Source organism: Astatotilapia calliptera, chromosome 3, assembly GCF_964374335.1.
Source record: "Astatotilapia calliptera chromosome 3, fAstCal68.1, whole genome shotgun sequence".
Classification (NCBI taxonomy): Eukaryota; Metazoa; Chordata; class Actinopteri; order Cichliformes; family Cichlidae; genus Astatotilapia; species Astatotilapia calliptera.
The window spans coordinates 5,666,097-5,689,019 of NC_137424.1; the positions used below are offsets into that span (position 1 = coordinate 5,666,097).

Consider the following 22,923-nt stretch of genomic DNA (forward strand, 5'->3'; position numbering starts at 1 on the left):
CTCAAGGACTCTGACCCTGATTGTTCTCTGGAACTAAATGGCTTCGGGTTTCCCATACGTTTGGATCGAGACCCCGGAGCTACCCAGAAATCTCAAGGAGGAGTGTGTTTGTATATAAATCAGAAATGGTGTAAAAATGTGACCGTTCGTAGACAAGTGTGTCTGCCTGACATTGAGCTCCTCTCTGTGTCTTTGAGGCCGTTTTATCTGCCGAGGGAATTCCCACAGATCAACGTCACCATTGTTTACATCCACCCTAAAGCGAATCCTAAGAATGCGACTGACACCATCTCCATTTTTTTCCTAATAACAAACCATGGTCTTCAAAAAGTCTTATGAGGCTGATTCATGAAAGGAAAAAAGCTTTTATTGAATGGAATATCTTGAAAGTTAGAGAAATTAGGAAGGAGATCAGATCAGAAATTAAAAAAGCCAAAGTAAAATACAAGGATAAGGTAGAGGCGGAGATGGGTAGCAATAACTTAAGGGTGGCCTGGGCAGGCATGAAACACATGACTGGTCACTGTTACAGTGACTGTAATAAGATAAGTCTTCCTGGTTTTAGTTCAGACTCTCAGTTAGCAAGTAGAGAAGCTTATAGACCCTCTACAATTTGCATACAGGCCTCGTAGACGTGTTGATGATGCAGTGGTCACTCTGTTGAACTTCCTTTATCGCCATCTTGATGGCGCCAAAGCTCATGCTCAGCTCTTATTTATTGATTTTTCTTCAGCTTTTAATACTATCCAGCCACATCTTTTAGCTGATAAACTTCTTAACCAGTTTACACTTGATCTTAATCTCGTTGGTTGGGTTTTAAACTTTTTAACTGACAGATCTCAGTGTGTGAGAGTGAACGGCTGTTTTTCCAAACAGCTGAACTCTTCCACTGGCTCACCGCAAGGTTGTTGTCTCTCTCCTCTACTGTATATTTTGTACACTAATGACTGTCGCAGTACACAGGCCAACAGGCATTTCATTAAATACGCAGATGACACAGTCATTGTAAGCCTCCTTCATGGTGAAGAGGATTCCCATGGGCCTGTTGTGGATGAGTTTGTTTCGTGGTGTGATCAGTCCTTCTTAATGATCAGCACCTTGAAAACCAAGGACATGGTTATTGACTTCAGGGAGACATCCCCTCATCCTGCGCTAACAGTGGTAAATGTGCAGCCATTGAACTGGTGGACAGTTATAAGTATTTGGGGGTTGTTCTTGATAAAGCTCTGTGCTTTGAGTCACATCTTGCTGCTACAGTGAAAAAGGTTCAACAAAGACTTTTTAAGGAGGTTGAGAGGTTTCAATGTTTCATCTGCAATGATGACTCGTTTTTTATAAAAGTTTTATTGAATCTGTTTTAACTTTCTGTATCATTGCTTGGTACGGTAATATGTCTCTGAATAATAAGACCAGACTTAACAACCTGGTTAAAGTGGCTGGTAAGATTTCAGGGAGGTCTCAGGTCCAGCTTGTGGACTTTTATAACAGGCAGGTGCTGAGGAAGGCGACCTCTGTCATGTTGTGTTCAGATCATCCTCTCTTTAATGATTTTCAACTGCTTCCATCAGGTCGTCATTATAAAGTGCCTGCAGTGAAGACAAAGAGACATAGATTGTCTTTTGTACCTACTGCTATTATCATAGTTAATAACACTGAACCATATGTGTTGTTGCCATTGCACATTGTACTTTTTTGATGAAAAATCTAGGTTGTTTTCTCAGGCTTATATTATATTATATTATTTTGGAGTGTGTATGTGATGTGTTGGTTGCCTGTTTGTTTGTTTGTACGGACATACTGCAAATCAATTTCCCATTAGGGACAATAAAGTTACCAATAACCAATAATCATCCAGGTAAGTAAATCTCCAAAAGTTGATTCTGTTCATCTGGACGTAGCGTTTTGTGGGAGAAATGTTTCATCATCATCCAGGTGACTTCTTCAATCTCGGCTGACTGCAGGTTTCAATCTTATAAACAGTACATTTGCATAATGACTGAAACCAGCCCACTGAAGGAACAATGGGCTGGGAGGTCAGTTCCTTAATCATAATTATGCAAATTCTCATGACCATTGATCAAAGCCCACTGATCAAAGCCCACTGATCAAAGCCCACTGATCAATAGCCATGAGAACCATTCACAGAGAGTTGGGGAATGGCTGCAATCACAGCATTTTAATCATTATTTTAAAGGCTGTAGATTGGAGCCATTGCTCTAACAGTGTACAAATGTAACAGGGCTTGGTGCTGATGCTAACAGTGCTAGCTGCTTCAGCCTTTATTTACACATTATAAGCACATTTCGCTTATTTTAAACAGTATATAAAACAGCTAGTACTGCTGGGACGTTATATTTTCACAAGCTAACATCAGCCAATCAGTGAGATGTCTAGCCATGACAGTTGTATGTTGCTGTGAGAAGAGTCGGGCTACATACAGTGATGATAGTGTTAGCCATGTTAGCATTTAGCTTCTATGTTTTTATAGTTTACACTTCTTGTTTATTGCTAGCTGCTCTGTTTAGTTGCTTTAGGGTTTCTTAGTTTACTTTTCCTGCATTATTTTGGTAGTTATCGTGCTTGGTGTCATAAGTTCAGTTTGACTTCCTCCCCTGACATTGTCTACATTAGTTTCAGCTGTGGAAGGATTTATTGAGTGTTTTCTATTTCTTCCATTTGAACAATAGTGGTGCACTCTATGCTTGTAGCTGCTGTGTGCTACGTTCTTCTGTCAAACAAGATGGCGCCTGTGTTTGGCTTTGCCGCCCCTGCAGCTTGCTGGAGGCAACAATGTAGTTTTTCACTGTCGTCAATCATTTTTTGTAATGTCATTTTTGCTCTTTTGAGTTCTGACTTAATTTCTGCTGCTTTAAATTATGATTGGGAGATACTGTTAACCCTTTAAGGCCGGTCAGAGTGGGAACGCTCAGTTTTGCGTAACTATTTTTAAATGCCTGTAGATCGGCAACCACACAAGCTAGTGCAATAATTTTTATTTTTGCATGTGAAACCGGAGTTGTACTTACATCTTATGTATCCAGCTTATCCTAGGTCACCGTTTCCTTCCACACATAGCTTTGCAAAAGTTGCATGAAAAGCACTTGCAGCAACAAAAAAGTAATATTCCAGAAACACGCTTTGCCAATCCGATCAGATGTTCATAGCACTTCCTACGTTGGAATAGATGTCAGCCCAAACTATCGTATGTCCGCCATTACCTGCCCGAAACCTGAAGTGATGTCGTTTTTGCGAAAATTCTAGTTGTTTGTTTGTTTGGTTTTTTTACCTTGAAGCCTACACTGGTGTTTTTAAAAGTCATGTTTGAGTTTACCCTTTCAGTATAGTTTCTGGGAGGCTTAGAACTCAAATTACACAGTTGGAAATAGTTTATTTTGATGCACTGAAGTTTTTCTTGCAAATTCACATGGTAGTATTTATTTTAGTTTTTCATGCAGTATATACAATTTGGTGTATCTCAAAAATACAACTATGGATACACTCAAATTACATTTCCTGTGGTTGGAAACTATTTTGTGCAACTTTTTTAGTTCTTCCGTTTTGAGGGATAAACCTCTTAAATTTCTCTAACTACAAATATATGTAAAAATACAAAACAAAACAATTTTCAATTTGTTCTAGTTTATTGCACTTTTTGCTGTATATGTATATATGTATATGTAGTTACTATGGACTGAATGCATACATATTATTAAAATTTGGGCTATAACAGTTGTATTGATGTATAGCAACTTGAACTGCTCCCCAAAATGGCACTACAGCAGTGGTTCCCAAACTTTTTTTGCTGGGCCCCCCTTTGTTTTACACGAAAAACGTTCGCCTCCCCCCCGGCGCGTGAACAGCACGCACACGCACTAACACATCCTCCAACCACACACGCCCATATTTTGCTCCATTGCGGTTTATTTCACACCTCAAACATTTAGTAAACAATTAAGCAAATACAAGTAACCTGCAATAAATTACAGGTAGTAAGAAAATAAACTACTAAATCTTTTACGCTACGTCCGCACCTACACGGATATTTTTGAAAACGCAGCTGTTTCATCCAAACAGTGTTTCAAATCACCAAAAACTGAGATTTTTTTAAAACTCCTTTTTTGCGGACGAGGAATACAGAGTTCATCTGGCAACGTCAAAGGTTGCGCCTTTTTTCACGTCACGTTATTGTTTATGTGAGATGAATTGCAGAATGGCAGACAGAGACAAAATACTGTTACTCTGAGTATCTGCAGGTTTCACACGCAGTTACTGTCCCTCCATTTACAAAGGCGTCACGGGTAGTTGTTTTTTCTTCTTCTGTAATACTAATCAACATTGCTGTCATTTTCAAAAAATGCCTCTCTGTGCAAAATGGGTTCAAAAACATAAACAGCTGTGGGATCCTGTTTGTCTGTGATTTGAATCGAGGGAACAAATCGTGGCAGGATCAGCCTGATGTTATTTGTATCCCGCTGTAACTTTACTCTATAAAGAGCAAACATCTCCAAAATGTCAGGAGTAGTTAGTCACTACAACAAGTGTTTGTGAACTAAAAATTAAGAATGTGGGATCCTGTTTGTCCATGATTGGAAGAGCCCAGCGCTGCTCCCGACGCAGGGACCTACCTCAGCACCTGTGCAGGTGAAGCCAAAGGGCAGATTTGCTTCACCATATTTTCTAGTCTTTGGCTTAGAATGAAGTTGGTTTGGAAACATATTCAGCGATGCTTCATCTCCTGCTTTGCGTTTCTGTGGGCGCCGTGCTAGCAGTGTTCAAGCGTTTTGTTCCCCTCCCTTTTCATACCGCGCCCCCCCTGCCATGGCTCTGCGCCCCCCCTAGGGGGCGGGCACCACAGTTTGGGAAGGTCTGCACTACAGCATGTAAAAATCTAAAGATAAGCTCTGGCAGACTTGGTTCTATGGTAGGTCTTAAAGGGTTTAACATCAAAGATTCAGTGGAGAGCTACTGTAACAGCTGAACAGAAAAACTCTTCCTCCCCTGGTGTGCTACTCTTCACAACCCGCAGGACTTTCACCCTCAAGAGATGGAAAAGGGGAACGAGGGCCGACGTCCAGGTGAAACTGAGAAGCTACCAGAGGCTAGCTTCTTGGCTGTGGGGAGAATCCTGGTGCCTGCGTCCACTTCCTCTCCTGACATTTAGTTAATATGTTACGCCGGTGACTGGGACCTGGGCTCTGTGGCTCAGAAGCAGTTTTTCTCACGGTGTGTCCGTCAAACGTTCACTGTTTTTATTGATAACAGCTATGTCTGCTCATCGATCATTGCTTCCCCCAGCTCTGGAGTCGCTGCCCTGCCCAGCAGGTCCACAGGTCTGCATTGTCTTTATTTCAAGTGCCGCTGCAGTCAGCTGTTGATTTTGCAGATCGACCGTCATCAACTCGGTTGGCCCCGCTTAACGTTCGCTCCATAACAAACAAATCATTTATTCTAAGCGATCTCTTTATTAAAGAGTCTCTAGATTTCATGTGTCTGACTGAGACGTGGCAGCAAAATAAGAATTATGTCCAATGTTCCCTCTAATGTTTCATGTGTCTGAGCGAACACACAAACTCCCTGAGCGGTCCCTTGGATCACTGGATCACGTTGTCATTAACGTGGCTTCACTCTACATCAACCAAAACACCGGTGTCGGCACATGAGGACGCTGTCATAGCCCGTCAGCGACGTTGATTAGCTGCGTATATACGAATGTGAATCATTGGCTGGACTATGGGATAAGGCGGCATCGTTCTAAATACTGGAGCAGCCAGTCACTGACTAACACTGCAAAGCAGAATTGTTAACGTATTTATTTTAATTTCAATTCAGGTTAGTATTTAGTATTTAGTATTTATTTATTTATTGTCATTGTCAAGAACAATGAAATTGCGTTTGGGGCTTCCATACAACCCAAAAAAAGAGAAGAAAATAATAAATACCCCTTAAAACCCAAGTGTACATATTTAACCCAGTGTGACTCCAATGCAATAAGACAATCCTTAGCAACATCATGAGAACATGACAAGTAATGTTCGTAGAAAATCAGACAAAGACCTGAGAAACATGACAAAGTACAACAATGCAACCCATTCAATATTATTGTACTGTGAGATATGATATCAGATATGATAGTTATCTATTTAAGAAGGAGGGGGGGGCAGGAGGGGGAAGAGAATAAAGATATGATGCACCAATGCAGACCAGTTCATTGCTATTAAGAAGTTGGATATGGTTATTGTCCGTGAGAGGGGGGCAGAGAGTTCAGGAGCCTCACAGCCTGTTAGATATCTTTTTGTGCGCAATGCAGATACTCTGTGTGCAGAGAGCGTGTCAGCGGATTGCGCCCATGCGCAGCTTAGAGGGAACATTGATTATGTCCACTTGAATGAAATCTGCCCGGCTGGCTGCTCCGTCATCTGAACTCCGCGTCTTTTAGGACGTGGTGGAGGACTCGCTGTTGTTTACCAGGACAGATTCACATGCAGTCTGATGACCTTGGACTCCTTTTCTGCATTTGAGTCACAGATGATGGTCAGTTCTCTAAAAACCAGTTATTGTATTTTATTCTACCTGATGGGGTCTTTCTAACTGAATTTAATGACCTTCTGACATCCATCATTTCATTGGAGAAGGTTGGGAGATTTGAGCCGTCATATTGATGAAGCATCCTGTAACACTGCTGCTGAGCTCATCACTGTCACTGAGTCTTTTAACTTTAGGCAGCATGTTTCTGGCCCCACACATACAAAGGGTCACACACTGGATCTTGTTTTCTCCCTGGGTTTAAATATACATGATGTATGTGTGGAGGATGTCCATGTGAGTGACCATAGCTGCATATTTTTTAACTTGTTATTTTACTTGGATCCTTCATCTCCTAAACTGATGATCCAAAGGCGGATTATAAACCAAGATGCTGCTGGAAGGTTCTCTGCCATGTTTGACCCTCGCATGGCTCGTAGTGACCTCGACTCACGTATTTTATCCTTTAATGATCAATGCAAGTTGTTGGAAAGCCCACTGATAACATGTTTACATGGCTAAAATGTTATGGCTCATTCATTGATAGTATTTTCGCCATAGAAATTGTTATGTCCTATATTGTTGAACCCACCATGTCTATGCTGATGCTCTTTGAACGCACCACATACGTACTCGAGGCCATGCAGTGGCTGCTAGTCTGTGTTCTCAGTATTTTTATGTGTCAGTTCCAGTTTTAGAGCTCTAAAGTGCAGCTATCGTGTTAGGAATATGTTAGGAATAGACAGGAACACTGAGCACACTGAGGTCAAATCTTTATTTAGGGCGACCGTGGCTCAGGGGGTTGGGAATCGCATCTGTAACCGGAAGGTCACCGGTTCGATCCCTGGGCTCTCTGTCCTGGTCGTTGTGTCCTTGGGCTTTACCCTACTTGCCTACTGGTGTTGGCCAGAGGGGCCGATGGCGTGATATGGCAGCCTCGCTTCTGTCAGTCTGCCCCAGGGCAGCTGTGGCTACAACCGTAGCTGCCTCCACCAGTGTATGAATGTGAGAGTGACTGAATAGTGGCATTGTAAAGTGCTTTGGGTGCCTTGAAAAGCGCTATATAAATCCAATCCATTATTATTATTTTACCACTCGCTGCATTCTTGATGTTCATGTTCTTCTCTTTCCCCTCACCCTGCAACCAGTCATGGTAGATGCTCCTCCTGGAGCCTGTTTTCACTGGGAGGATCTTTGTGTCAAAGGGAGTTCTTCTTCCCACCATCACCAAGTGCTGCTCACAGTGGAGGCGGTTACCTTACACTGTTAAACAGCTTCAGATGACTGTTGTTGTCTGTTGGGTATTGTCACTTATAAATAAAGTTACATTGAATGGATGTATGGATGGATAGATGTTATTGTGACAAAGAGAAAACGATTGTTGACAGATTGATTGTTGTTTTGTGTGTCTGCAGTCTGTCAGGCTGTCTGATCACAGAGGAAGGCTGTACTTCTCTGGCCTCAGCTCTGAGCTCCAACCCCTCCCATCTGAGACAGCTGGACCTGAGCTACAATCATCCAGGTCCCTCAGGAATAAAGCTGCTGTCGGCTGGACTGAAGGATCCAGGCTGGAGACTGGACACTCTCAGGTATGGAGAGAATGTCTGATAGAGGAGGAAGAGCTGGAAACATTTCCTGTGTCCTTCACTCACTTCCTGTTTGTTTCCTGCAGATGAGACATGAACAATCACACATGCAGGAATATTTTCAGGGACAGACACACTAGTCTAGCTGAATAGTTCATGGATATTTATGTAGGGGTCTCCAAGGAGTCTGGTTGCAGGAACATTTAGGTCAGGGGTGTACCTGAGATAGATACCAGTGTACCTAATAAAGTGTCAGCCATGTGTATGTTTCCCATACTGTATGTCCACAGTGACAGAAGGATGAAACAAGGCTGTGAATCATTTCAGTCTGTGTTTGTGACAAAGAGGCAGACAGGAGCAGCTAACATTTGGAAATGGAAGCTTAAATAATGACAAACTCTACATTCACAGCTGAATTAACAATAAATTTGTTCTCAAGTGCACATTTAGCAGCTAATGCTATTACTGTTTTCCCTTGCTTTCTACAACTTGAGCAGCTATTGCTAAGTAGGCCACTTTGCTCTGCTAAGGATTTATGTGACCATGATGAAAACTCTGATAAGCTAATGCTGCTAAGCTAATACTGTTTATGGGCCCTGTTAGAATCAATATTTCATTCTCATTCTGTTGTTTGAGAACAATATTAACGTTTCACATCATTATAACACAAGAGAAAAGGGTATTAGCGTTAGCTACTAATGCTTATTCACCTCAAATTAGCTTTAGCTGCTAATGGTAGCCTACTTAGCAATAACTGCTCACTAATATAATGCTAATTCACATCAAATTAGCATTAGCTGCTCAAGTTGTTATAAGGAAAGAAAAAACGGTATTAGCATTAGCTGCTAATAATTGTTCACCCCTAATTAGAGTTAGCCCCTAATGGCAGCCTACTTAGCATTAACTCCTGACGTCGTTGTAATGCAGGGGAAAAGAGTTACCATTATCGGATAATGCTAATTCACATCAAATTAACATTAGTTAACAACGGTAGACTTCGTATCATTAGCTGCTGTCATTCCTACAAAGCAAACAGTATGAGCATTAGCTGTTAATGCTTTCTCATCTAACATTAGAATTGGCCACTAATGGCGTATTGTTAAAAAGAAAAAAAAAACATTGTTAGCATAAGCGGATGATGCTAATTCACCTAAATTAGCATTAGCTAATGATGGCTACATACCTAGCATTAGCTACTGATATTGATATAAATCAAGAAAATATGGTATTAGCATTAGCTTTTAATGCTTTTTCATCTAAAATTAGAATTAGCCACTAATGGCGTGCTATTTAGCATTACCTCTTCACATCGCAGGGGAAAAGTTAAAATTAAATAAAAAAAAATGTTCAGATTAGCTACTCATATTGTTAAAAAGTAAGAAAAAACATTGTTAGCATAAGCGGATAATGCTAATTCACCTCAAATTAGTATTAGCTAATAACGGCAACCTACTTAGCATTAGCTGGTCACATTGTTATAAAGTTAAGGGAAATAGTGTTAGCATTAGCTACTCACATTGTTAAAAAGTAAGTGTTAGCATTAGTGCATAATGCTAATTCACATCCAATTAGCATTAGTTAATAACGGCAGCCTATTTAGCATTAGCAGATAATGTTGAATTTGGCCCACTGGAAAAGTTAAGAACTCAAGATTTAGGAGTGTTTCTCGATAGCTCTTTCTCATTTGAGAAACAAATAAATGTTGTTATTAAAACCAGCTGTAAGCTTTATATTGTTGATTGTCATTTCCCATATGGAAAAGATATATAAATCTTATAAAGTTTGTATCTGTCTTGTGTGAAACTTGTATGAAAAGCATACAAGAGTGAAAACAGATATAAGATCCCTTGAAAAATTATATAATGAAACTTGTATGTTTTCGATACTTACTAAAACAATATATGAAAGTAATGAGAAAGTGGCCACTTTCGTGAGTATGACTTTCATCATATAAGTTTTTAGTCTTTTCCATATGGGATATGCTTAAAAATATTTACTCATACATGCTTAGTTTTATAATCGATTGGATGATGATAGAGGTTCGATCCTTAGTAGTCTGTAAAGACTCTGTGTGCCTTCCAGAGTGGTCTGGCATGCACACACCACTTGGGGCCATGAGAGAGGTCGTACCCTCTCTTACTGATTTATGGTGTAGGACAGGGGTCTCAAACTCAATTTAGCTGGGGGCCGCTGCAGGCAGAGTCTGGGTGAGGCTGGGCCGCATTAGGTTTTCCACAAGAAAGACATGGTTAAAAAATTCCAATCTTCTCAAATCTCTTTATTTTTATTTTTTAACACAAAATATGAAAAATAAATAAACAAATTAAGAATTAATAAGAAAATAAATCAATCTGTAATACATAAATAAAATAATAATAAGATATTTTTAGTCAGTGAACTTGTGTGTTTTTTTCAGTCTTCTATATCTGCTGTATTTAGATTGAAATGTCTGTATTAACAGTTCTATAACCTTCTTCTGAACATGAATGGAACACTGTAGAAAATGAACTGTTCTTCTGAACATGGCTTCTCTTGCCTACTCCTTGCTGCTAGAGACCTGGCAGCGTTTCCTCTCGCATAGCCGAGCCAGATTTGGCCTGAGGGAGGAAGCAGTTGCGACCCTCAGTATGTCTTGAAGATGATCATCCGTAAGTCTGGACCTGTACTTGGACTTATTGAAGTTCAAAGTGGAGAAGAGCTTTTGGCACAAGTATGTGCTACCAAAAAGGCACATGGTCCACTTGAACATTCGGGAAAGCCGAGGGAAACTAGGGCTCAAGTCTCTCAAAAATTGTCCAAGCTTGTCTGCTTTTCCACTCACCTCCCTGAACTTTGCTTTGAGTTCAGAGTTGCACTGCAGCTCAATGAGCTCCATTTGAAGCACAGAAGGGGCATCTTGCACATCAAAGGAGAAGGGGTCCGCAAAAATGTGAAAGCTGGCTCTGTGTGTCTTGAAGTCAGCAAATCTGTGATCAAATTCCTCCTGTAGCATCAAAATGACATCAACATACTCGTCAGCACTGAATGGTGTGCCTGCATCCACGAGTGCCTTGCATGCTGGGAAATGGCAAAGGTTTGTCTGAGAGAGCTGAGCTTTCCAGAGCGCCAGTTTTGTGGAGAATGCTCTCACGTTGTCATAGGCAGCACTGACAAGTTGCCCCTGGCCTTGTAACGTCTTGTTCAGTACATTAAGCTCATGTGTCATATCAACAAGAAAAGCTGAGTCCATGAGCCATTTGGGATCAGTTAGCACAGGAACACTAACTCCATCCTTCTCCATGAAGGCTTCACTTCTGCTCTCAACTCAAAAAGTCTCTTTAATACATTTCCCCTGCTGAGCCAACGTACCTCAGTGAAGTCGAGCACATCCCCATATTCTGACTCCATTTCCTCTAAAAATTATTCTCTTTGGTTGCTTTCTTGGAGAAATCTTGCTGCCTCAGTAGATCTGTTTTAAGACTGGCAACCCGGTTCGCTCTCTCGTCTCCCTGGTATTCTGCATCCAGCTCAGCATGTCTAGTTGTGTAATGACGTTTCAAATTGTATTCCTTGTGCAGCGCAACTTTCTCTGTGCAAATAAGACAGGTCGGGGTGCCCCTGTGCTCAACAAAGAAATATTGCATTTCCCACTTTTCCTGAAATTGTCGGTGCTCATCACCAACCTTTCTCTTCACCGCAGGCTTTGAAAAAGACATGTTTGGGGCTATGTGACATTTATAATTCTACTTGGTGTCACTGTCGCATTGAAGTTTCAATCAAGCGTTTAGCCGACGGACGGGGAACGTCTCAACGCGTAGAGAACGTCATTTCTGCTTCTTTTTCTTGCAACCGTAGCACGGCGATCGGCAGATAAAAAGCCGGTAGCAGTCTCCTTTGTTTTTACGCTCGATGTTCATGTCTTTCATGACGACACGAACACCGTGGCGTTTGCAGATGGTAGAAAGTGCAGGGATAGCGAGCGCAAAAAAGGCGACTGCTCACGGCGCCGGGCTGTTGTTACAGGAGAAAGAAGCGGAAATGACACCGTGACATATAACAAATAACATCAGCTGTTTCTGATGTTAGTTGTTTTGACTGCTTTTACATTATATTGAAATATATGTAATGTTCATGTTTGCTGCAATGCAAACGCAGTGATGCAAATAAAAACATGGAGCCACAAATTACGGTGCGACCCTATAATTAGTCCGGGTTACCGGGGACTGTTGTTGCCGATGAACAGGTGTCGCTATGTGACTGCAGACTAAATTGGGCTGCATTGAGTTCATGACTTTTCTTTTATCCCGCCGCCTACGCATCACTGTGAGAGTTAATATGAGATCTCTCTCTGTGGAAAAATAACTTTAAATCCCACTGACGTGTGTATAAATCTATATACGTATAATGTCCCGCTGGGCAGCAACTTAAAAAAACAACTTTTTTTGAAGTGTTGTGAACGCAGCACGCTGGGGCGAATGTCGGCGTTTGCCCAATAGAAAGGAGGAAGCCAGCCAGGCACAGAAAGAAAGAAACACTCCAGGGCAACGCTGCTGGAACTTTGACTCATTGAGAAATGTTTCCCTGCTTGCATCAAGCCCGGCTGGTGTCCCCTGAGATCCATATCCCACCCTGATTGGTGGGTTAATTCAGCTCCGCCCACAACACTGTAAAGTGTCATACATTATCAAACTAACATTACATTTTCATATTAAGGTGGGGCCAAAAACTATCGTCCTGCGGGCCGCAATTGGCCCGCGGGCCGCGAGTTTGAGACCCCTGGTGTAGGAGGACACCTGCTCTGTGTCTGGTTAAGTATAAGAGCCCTTTGTTAGGGGGACCGCTGGACTCTTAGCACCAGCTTTGGGGTCACAGGGTCACATCTGGAACACACACACACACAGACACACACACACACACACACACACACACACACACTATGCACAGACTGGTACTCTTTGTTCATACCTGTGTAAGACGTCATAATGAACTTGTGCATATTCATGTAAGCTCAATAAAGAGCAGTGTTACGAGGGAGCAGACGAGAGCGACTGAGGTCAAGTGAAGGAACGGCGCTGTCACAGTTCTCTCCCTCATCAATTGTCTGGTTCCAGCGGTGGGTCTGTGCTAGACGACCCATCACCAGCTTTTTCCACTGGTTACCAGTACGTGGTAGAATCCACTTCCAGATCTGGTTGTCTTTAAATCTGTGAATGGATTGGCTGCATCTTATCTCTCTTTAACAAAAGAATCCAAGTGGAGCCCTCAGGTCTGCAGATAAGCAGCTTCTGACCAGAACTAGACGTAAAAACAGAGGTGAGCTTTATCGATGGCTGCAGCCAAACTCTGGAACAGTCGCCCTTCACATCAGGTCGTCACCAACACTGGACATTTTTAAAAGCCGGTTGGAAACACATTTGTACTCTGTAGCTTTCAATCCTGACCAGTCTTTATAGTCATTACTGTGTATGTTTCCTATTTTCTCTCTACTCTGTGCAGCACTTTGGCTCAAGCTGTTTTTAAATGTGCTGATAAATAAATGTAGATTTCTTTGAATAAAACAGTGGAGCCGAGCTTTGAGCTCAGTGTGTAACAGTGTGTGTGTGAGAGCCATGTAATGTCCATGTGTGCATGCTGACTGTGCTGCTCTGACCCCCCTCCTCCTTTCAGGGTGGAGCCTGCTGGAGTCCGATGGTTGAGACCAGGTCTGAGGAAGTGTAAGTGTGTTTTTAATGGGATTCATGAAAACAAAGCAGCACACATTCAACCATCTTCATCATGTCAGGAGTCATCATCAAAGTGTCAATCAATGAACAGATGATGGATCAATAACTGCAGCTGGATTGTGTTTGTTCTCTCCATCAGATTCCTGTCAACTCACAATCGACACAAACACAGTGAACACAGAGCTCCAACTGTCTGACAACAACAGGAAGGTGACACGTGTGGAGGAGGTTCAGTCATATCCTGATCATCCAGACAGATTTGATGTTTATCAGCTGCTGTGTAGAAATGGTCTGACTGGTCGCTGTTACTGGGAGGTCGAGTGGAGAGGAAGAGTTTTTATATCAGTGAGTTACAGAAGCATCAGAAGGAAAGGAGACAGTGATGACTGTGTGTTTGGATGCAATGATCAGTCCTGGAGTCTGATCTGCTCTGATGATGGTCCTGGTTATGTCTGGCACAATAGAATAAAAACATTCATCTCCTCCTCCTCCTCCTCCTCCTCTGTCTCTAACAGAGCAGCAGTGTATGTGGACTGTCCTGCTGGCACTCTGTCCTTCTACAGAGTCTCCTCTGACACTCTGATCCACCTCCACACCTTCAACACCACATTCACTCAAACTCTTTATCCTGGGTTTACAGTCGGTCCTGGTGCCTCAGTGTCCCTGTGCTGAGTGGAGTGTAAAGAGTGTCTCCTGTTACAGAAACACTCTGACTGTTGAACAGATAGTTCAGTCTGTACATGTCTGTCTCTTTCACTCACAAACACGTTTTCAGATTCATGGATTCAATCAGTTGATGTTTGAAACTCTTCTAAATGATTCCTTGTAAACTTCTTCAGTCACAAACAAACAGGAAGTGATGTCACATGTGTTCCTGTCCACACAGCAGAATGAGTCTATTGCTGACAGTGATGTACAAACAGAGTGAGCATTTCTGAGGCCCAAAATAAACTGAGTAGTTCACTGAATGAACAATGGACTGTGAGCTCAGTTCCTTCATCATTAGTATGGATTATATATGTATATGTATTATATTAGTATCATATATATCAGGTGCTGCTGCTTTCAGTCATTGTGCAAATGTGCTGTTTGTAAGCTTGTAAAGCTGCAGTCAGCTGAGACTGAAGAAGTCACCTGATCAGTGAGCAAACGTTTCTGAAAACGTCCAGATGAACAGAATCAACCTTTTGGGATCAGCCAGCAATGCAGCATCATTGTTGTTCAGCTTCAGAGGTTTGCAGGAATGAACTGATGACCAGAAACAGCTGCAAAGTCCAAGAAAATACCAGCTGGAGTTCAGCTGCATTTGAAGAAGTCAAAGAAAAGTAAGGATGGCAAAGGGCGACGTTTTCTTCCAAAGAGCTGCAAACATGGTCGACGCCTCATTAGAAGAATCATCTGGACATTTGTGAGGAACTCTAACCAAGAAAGCAACGTCACACAGATCCAACAGACAGTTTCCATGACTGCAAGTGTTGAGTGGAAAAATGCTACATTGCATTATTGCATCCTCTCACCACAGGAGGCGCTGTTGGCACCACTGATTGCTGATCAGCTGTTCTCTGATGATCTGATTGATACTGTGAATAACGGGACTCACTGAACTCTGTGACACAGTGAAGATTACAGAGTTTAACTTCAACATCTGACTGACGTCACACAGACAGAAGGATGAACCAGTGAGGCACAGAACACAGTTACTGGAGATACTGGATCAGCTCCATGTGAACCTCTGATGGAGAAGCTGCTGAGCCAGAGAAACATCAGGACATGACAGCAGCTGCACTTATCTAACAACATGTAGCAGAGCTGATCTATGTTAGAGGATCTATCACAGCAGCTGAAGCCAAAGTCCAACACTGGATACCAGCTGAGCCTGTGCTGAGTGTAGTGTTACAGGAAAAGGGCAGAAACACTGGTAGCTCCCAGTGATGCTGACTGGGGCACAGAGCTGAATGATGCAGCATCAGGACACTGTTTCAGTCTGACTGACAGAGAAACCTGTAGCTGTATCTACATGTGAGGCAGAGGCCACACAAGCAGCTTTCTATGTTTCACAGTGACTGAGATCTTCAGTGGGGGTGGACATGCTCCTGTACAGACCTCTGAGGAGAACCAAGGTGCAGTCAAAGAGTCCAGTCTGTCCTCACAGATGTGAACATGTGCTTTCATCAGGTCTGCTGTCAGCTAGCAGGCTCACATCAGAATCACTGTTCCTGAAAAACACAGTCTGTGTGACATCATCAGTCAGCTGATGGTCCCAGATCTGAATGGTTTCTGTCTCTACTGAGGAAGTCAGAGAATATCACTGAGGTGTGGATCAGGTCTGAGTGAGCTGTGGAGGGACAGCTTTAAACAGTCCACAGGTCTCACGTCCTGCTCAGTCTGCTAGCAGATACCTCGTATTGTTCCAGATGTGCTGACATCAGCAGCAGCACAGCTGTGTGATACCATGAATCTCAGTTATTGATCCAACACACAGTAAATACAAAGATCAGGATTTCTGAGAGTAATCATTATGAGTCTGAACACATGATCACTGAATGTTAGTCTCCACAATAATAAGCTAACACAAGCAAACACAGCTTTCAGCTCTTATTTTGAAACTGGCTTATTTAGAGAGCTGTGATGTGAGCGTGCCTGGCTCTGAGGCACTTGGGTCAGCCTCTGTTGTTTAGAAGTGTTACAGACTGTGAATGACACAGACCTGTCAGTTTCCATGTTTGTCTGTAACACAGCTCAGGGCTCCATGCTGAACGCATCCATCCAGTGTTATTGATCCAGGACTGATACCAGCATTGGGATCAATACTACAACACACAATCACATGTGTCCACGTGATGTGTTTGACCAGCTTTATTCATTAATGATCAATCAGCTTATTTACTGCATCTGAGTCCAGCTTCATTTAAATGATCCAACCATGAAAATGACATCAGTCCTACAGAAGCACTTCATGCTAACAGGAAGTCATTTATTAAGGTGGAATAACACAGAGACACAACCACTCACAGCTAACCTGACCCCACTAACTGCATGTGTTTGGACTGTGGGAGGAAGCCGGAGTACCGGAGAGGACGCACACAAACACGGGAGAACATGAAGCTCTGAAACAAAGATGGTGGATTTGACCTCAGGACCAGGCAGGGTTACGGGGGCCATGACCCCCCAATAATAGATCCAGCTACACTGAAACTGTCAATTTCATTTACTTTTCCTGTTTTAAAGCTATCAGGCTGCTTTGTGGCTCACTCAATACTAAACTAAGATACTTTCAGTGTGAATCATTTGCAGGAACACAGGCAGGATTTAAAGTGCAGAACTTTACAGTCTCTGTCTCAAAGTTGGTCTGAACATGCTAACAGCTCTTTGTTTTTTTCAGTTTTCACTGGTTTGATGTAATGAAAGAAATTTTAAAGAAGCAGACGATTGTTGTTATTTTAGTTCTATAGTTTCATAAATCGTGGTGTGGATCTAAGTCAACATTCAGAATAAATAAGATAATACAGCACTTTGATGGTTGCCTTTGTATTTTCCCAGCAGTGCTCAGGTTGGTTCTCGGCTACATTTACATACAGATGTTAATGTACATATATAAGGTAACATATAATAACAGAATAATATCACAAGGTTCAACTCCATTATATAACAGCATGTTGACTTTGGATCTGGTGTGCAGTGCCACCTTAAAAGATGAGGAAACTAAGAGATTACAAAAAAAGAAGTGGAGGAGTTAAAGAGCTGCAGCAGATTAACAGTTTCTGACAGTCATGTGTTAGAAACAGGACGATTAGATGAGCTGAGGGATCCATCTACTGCTCAGTGAAGCCTCATCAGAAACAGTCTCAGTGGAAGGATGGCTCTATTGTTGAGGAAGGACACAGGCAGAAAGACTGGCGTCTGTCACACAGGAACTGGACTGAAAATCAGCTGCACATATTCATCAGTATGTGCAAACATATTATAGGTGTGGAATTCAGGACAGTACCATCAGAAGTTGATCCACTGTGCAAATGTCTGATTGGCAGTGGCTTCATTTTTCACTATGAACAAACTGCTAATGCAGCATCACAGGACGTCAGCCATGGATTGGCCTCCCCAGACCTCAACATTACTGAAACATCTTAACAGAGGATGGAAACAAAGGGAACCAACATCCAAGAAAAGAGCTGCTGCTGAAAACTTCCTCACAGAAAACACAAACAAGCTTGACTAAGAGACTCCAGGCTGTGCTGAATTATAAAGGTGGACTGACCTCCAGGGTCCTTAGTATCATATAAGCTCAGTTTGTGTCTTATATACTTTCCATTTATATAACAAAATATATAGAAAGGAGGGTGGTTTAAGATGTGTGTAGAGTTTTATTCATTATCTTTAGACAAACAAAGAAAGCACCATCCATTCGTCTCCAGTCTGTATGAAAAACAGGGGAAAGGTCAAATTAAAACTTTGAAATTCCTTTCACAATAAATCCATAAATAAACAAAATAAAACATAGAAAAGTGTTTAAACCCACTTTTCCATAAAGCTGTCAATAGGAAATGTTCCAGTAAACATGTCTGTGTTTCTGCTGTTTTCCTTTCATGCGTCCACAGCTGACAGGTAACCCTATTGGAGTCGCCATAGTGACGGGTGGCGTCTCAGCTTCAGCGTGTTGATGGGCACAGCCATGGTTACCACAGCTGGAGTTGGTGTACGGCGAGCTGTGAGAGGACAGAGATGGAGAACGCACATTTAACTCTTTAACAGGAGATACGTTACGACTAACAGACGACTGCTGTCTACATGATGTCTTTGCAGCCCTTATGCTACATGTTACACAACTTTTCTTCATGCCAACAAGACTGAGGTGCCACATAGTCGACACATACAGCTGATTATGATGCATGTTTTACTATTGCTATGTTCACATCATCTGCTTGGCTTTATTACTGAAAGCCTGGAGATCCTCTGACGTGTGCATGGCTGATGTGAAGTATGATTAGTCCTACATGACATCAACAGCAGAGGCAATGAAAGCTTTGTTGTTAACAGGTTGTAGGTAAAGTCAAATGTCTACTTCTACACTTGTGTTGGGTAAAGTTCTTCTCACTGCAGCAGATTTATATCTGTGCTTTCACAGGGCGTGATGTGGAGCTCAGCGCTGAGGTGCAGGTCTCCTTGGAGACGGCATCCTGGCTGAAATATTATCATGCTTCCAAAACATTTCAGCTTTTATTTTGAAAGAAACAAGACTTGAAAACGAATCCCCTTCTTCCTCTTTGTCTTTGTTCTTCAGAGGAGTGTCACCTGGACAAACTCAGGGCTGTTCTAGAGCCTTTCTTATTATTTGACTCCATAGAAATAAAACTGAATGGAATCAAACAAAAACTCCCAAACAGCTAAAACACTTTGCTTTATTCTCTTTTTTAACAAATACGTTGAAGTCCATCCACAACAACACAGCTGAGATCTCCTTTGTAATCAAGTGTTTACATCCTTTGTACAGATCTGCATACAAAACAATCATTTACGTCCCACAGAAGTCTAGTTACACGTAACTATACAAGAACTGGTGAATGACAGAAACATAAGACACATGATCACAGGTGATAACAAAAAGAGAAAGAATTCATGTGTTAGTGATGTTTTTCAGCCCTGATGGCTCATGTTGGAGAAACAAGCTGAGGTACGTGGAAAGTTCACACACACAAGTGGGCGTGAGCGCACACACAGAGAGAAACACAACTGAAGCATCTGTTTGCTGTTTCTGCTTTCATCATCTCTGCTGCTGTGTCAGGCTGGGGTCTCTCAGTGACGTGGTTGAGGTGAAGTATGACGAGTATCCCTGATTCAGTCCATCGAGACAAAGGGCAAAGAAAGCTGTTGTTAACAAACTCTATGGTGATGTGGCATTTAGCTCTGACTCTACGCTCTGCTGAATCCTTTGAACCTGCTGATCAGTAAAGCTCTACGTGCTGCAGCAGATTGACCTCATCTGTGTTCACAGGTGTGGACCTCAGCGCTGAGGTGCAGGAGACTTTCATTCAGTTCTCCCTGCAAACAGCATCCAGCCTGGAAATACTGTCATCTTTCCCACAAATGCTGCTCTTATCTCAGAGAAGAAGTCTGATGTAAATAACTGCAATCAACAGTGATGTTCTGCACAGATCACTTTTCCATTTTGCTCTCTGGATGAGTCCCAGCTGCCTGACCTTGTGTCCAGGTGATCGTCTCACTGAGGAGCTTTTGTTCTGAAAATCTCACGTCCATCACCTGTTTCCTTTTTACTATCTCTGCTCTTTCTTTATTCACAATGCTCATAATATCACACAATTATATTCATCACCTGCATGTTTTTATCCAGCTGCTGTTAGAACCAAACAAATAAAAAGGATGAAAAGCCTGAAATCCTTTGATTTATTACATTTGAAACAAATATGAGAGCATCCCTAACAGCACAGCTGAGACCTTTGTTTTAATCAAGCCTTTGTATCGACACACTTGTAAAGATTCATATACAAAACATAATAGAATAAATCAATATAAAATACACATAATCACAAAAATGCAGCCATGTTGTGAGTTTGCATCTAAAACATGCATGTTTCCCTTTGTACAGGCAGATTTACAGCAGACAAAGCAACACGCTGATCGACTTTGACCGCTGCAAAAACAAAATACCCACCAAGTCTGAAGTCGATCAGAGGAACTGTTGACAGACTGACAGACAAACAGATGCTTGATTCATTAGTGCGATTAAATGTTCTTCTTTAGCAGCATCACTTCATGTGTTTGTGTTCCAGGAATAAAGGTCTGTTTAAACTGGACGTCTCCTCAGCATCACTCGTGCTGTCGTGGTTTCAAAGCTGTGCAGAAAGAATCTGAGGGATGATACAGAGGTGACCAAAGTTACAAACATCCAGCTGTGCTGCAAATGTTTGCAGAGCTCCAAACTCTTTGGCTTTCTGCAGAGCAAGTATGGAAGAAGCACCTGAGCTAACTTCAGTTTAGACGATATGAGGAAAAATGCTGCTTCCCAAAGTTTCCTACAAGTATCCAGTTTATATTTAGAGAAGCGAAGGCTCTTTATCCTGACAACTACTCCCTGGTGGATCCCTGTCCTGTGACAGCAGCAAAGACTGTGTATCAGTATCATCAAAGCCACTTCAATAACCAGTGTTTAAAGCTCTCTAGCAGATGGACTTCAGTGGCAGCAGCCTCTGTCTGCTGTGTACAGAAGGTTCTCTGATGAAGCACACAGCAGATGCTGCACTACAACAGCAGCAGCAGCTCAGCTTCAGTTTGCTTCGACGCCCTTTTTGACCTGTGAAACAGCAGAAAATGAAACATTTCAACACCCGTTTGTTAGCGTGAGCTATTCTGCTGTTTTTCATCATTTCACAGGTGAAATAAAATCACATTTACTTCCTGTAGGAGTGATCGTGTCCAGCCTGACTGAGACCATGTGCTCCATCCTGCACAGGTAATAAACCTCTGACATGAAGGGCTGTCAAGTAGTTTTAGACAAATGGGGGTAAAAGAGACGTTAAAAGCTTAAAGAGAAACTACATTTTCTAAGAACTGTCTGACGTTCACCTCTCACACAGTGGATACGATTCTGCCGCTGCAGGAATAATCTTTGTGGTTGTGAAACTGTCCATGTGTTTGCAGAAAATGTCACATGTTCAAAGCCATCCCAGCACCTGGGGTTTGTATAAGTGCAGCTGCTGGTGGGGAGATAGTCTCACTCTTCTATATAAAGAGTCAGCAGGCAGCAGATCTTCATCTGTGATCTCCTCCATCATCACGTCTTCACTCTTCAGCAGCTATGGCTTCACTTCGTGCCCTTCTGGGAGTGGTGCTGTGCTCCTCATGGTTTCTGCTTCTGCCTCAGGCCGACTTTGATTTACAGAGTCATCCATAATATTTTTTATTTTTTATTTTACTGCCCATCTATTTTCATACAAATGTCTCCGTCTTATGGAAAAGGGGTGGAGCTTATCCAACGAGGACAGGCAGGGCCCCCCCAGACAGTTTAGCAGTCTATACAGGAGGCTGACCTTTGCAACATGTACTTCTATAATGACTTCACCATTTAGGTTATTTGGTTATGTGTCACCCTGGATTTTGTGTGATAATATTTATTTTGTCCACTGATTTAAAAACAACAAACTATATGAATATAAAACAGAGTGAACAACAAAACATCAGCTTTGGAAACTTTGATGTAAAATTCTGCAGTTGTTTTCTCAGATATAGCATAAATCAAACTAACATACATCAGTGTGTTATTAATGTGCACACACACACACACACACACACACACACACACACACACACACACACACGTGTTACAATAAACAGCTCTTATGCTTCTGTATGATTCTCAGTGCTTTCCATTTGCGTGTCCACAGGTTGCTGTAAGTGGTGCTTGACTGCAGTTTGCTCTAATTTCAAGTGGTTTGCTGTCACAAAGCCAACAGGAAGTCCGGCCATGGTTGAGCCAACTGAAGATGGGTTGAAGGTGGCGTCCTCGTTTCCTCTGTGAGCGCGAGAGGACAGACAAAGCAAACACCGTTTGGACAGCATTAAAATATTTACACTGATGATTAATGTTGTGTCTTTGCACCTGTAGCGATACATGTTGGAAAATGGAGACTTTAGCCACCAAGACTGACGTGCCTGGAAACTTCCCTGTGAGTACGCCCACAAAGACAGGAAACAGTTTAGCCACCGCGGTTAATCCTCCATCATCATCATCCAGTATTTTTCACATCTTTTCTTCTGCTGTTTCCCTTGTTGTCAGTCACGGGGTTTGTGACTGAAATGCGTGTGGTCGACGGGAAGCCTGACGAGTACGGCCTGAATCATTCCATCAACACCGGACGGAGTGAAACCTTTGTTGAAAACAGATTATATGGTAACGTTGCATTTAGCTTCAGTAAACTGTGAAGTTACAGCAGCAGATTTACATCACGTGGCTTCACAGGAAGTAGTCTGGACCTCAGCGCTGAGGTTCAAGCAGCTCTGCTTGCAGACGGCATCCTTCCTGAAAATGTTCTACATCTTCCTAAAACCAGAACTTTTACATTGGTGCTGAAGTTCTATATAAAAACAGCCTGAAATACAAA

The 22,923-nt window shown here is 42.2% G+C and overlaps 2 protein-coding genes and 1 long non-coding RNA gene across 6 annotated transcripts in view; 2 read left to right on the forward strand and 1 right to left on the reverse strand.

Annotated features, from left to right (window-relative positions):
* LOC113017660 (ribonuclease inhibitor-like) overlaps positions 1-22,923 on the forward strand; it is a 188,460-nt gene that overhangs the window by 165,074 nt on the left and 463 nt on the right. The window contains exons 2-4 of one of the 4 annotated variants that reach the window (XR_013905629.1): positions 18,406-22,336; positions 22,428-22,488; positions 22,599-22,855. The gene's annotated coding sequence lies outside the window, so the exon portion shown is untranslated. Of the gene's footprint in view, positions 1-18,405; positions 22,856-22,923 lie in introns of those variants that run through there. The other 3 variants (XR_013905628.1, XR_013905626.1, XR_013905627.1) reach the window with 3 other exon arrangements.
* The window catches only part of LOC145424239 (uncharacterized), a 382,435-nt gene that overhangs the window by 108,219 nt on the left and 251,293 nt on the right, over positions 1-22,923 (forward strand). The window lies entirely within an intron of this gene.
* LOC145425110 (uncharacterized) lies at positions 18,152-18,540 on the reverse strand. The gene is made up of 2 exons (XR_013905776.1): positions 18,327-18,540; positions 18,152-18,223 (listed from the first exon to the last, which is right to left on the reverse strand). It is a non-coding gene; the product is annotated as an uncharacterized LOC145425110 (long non-coding RNA).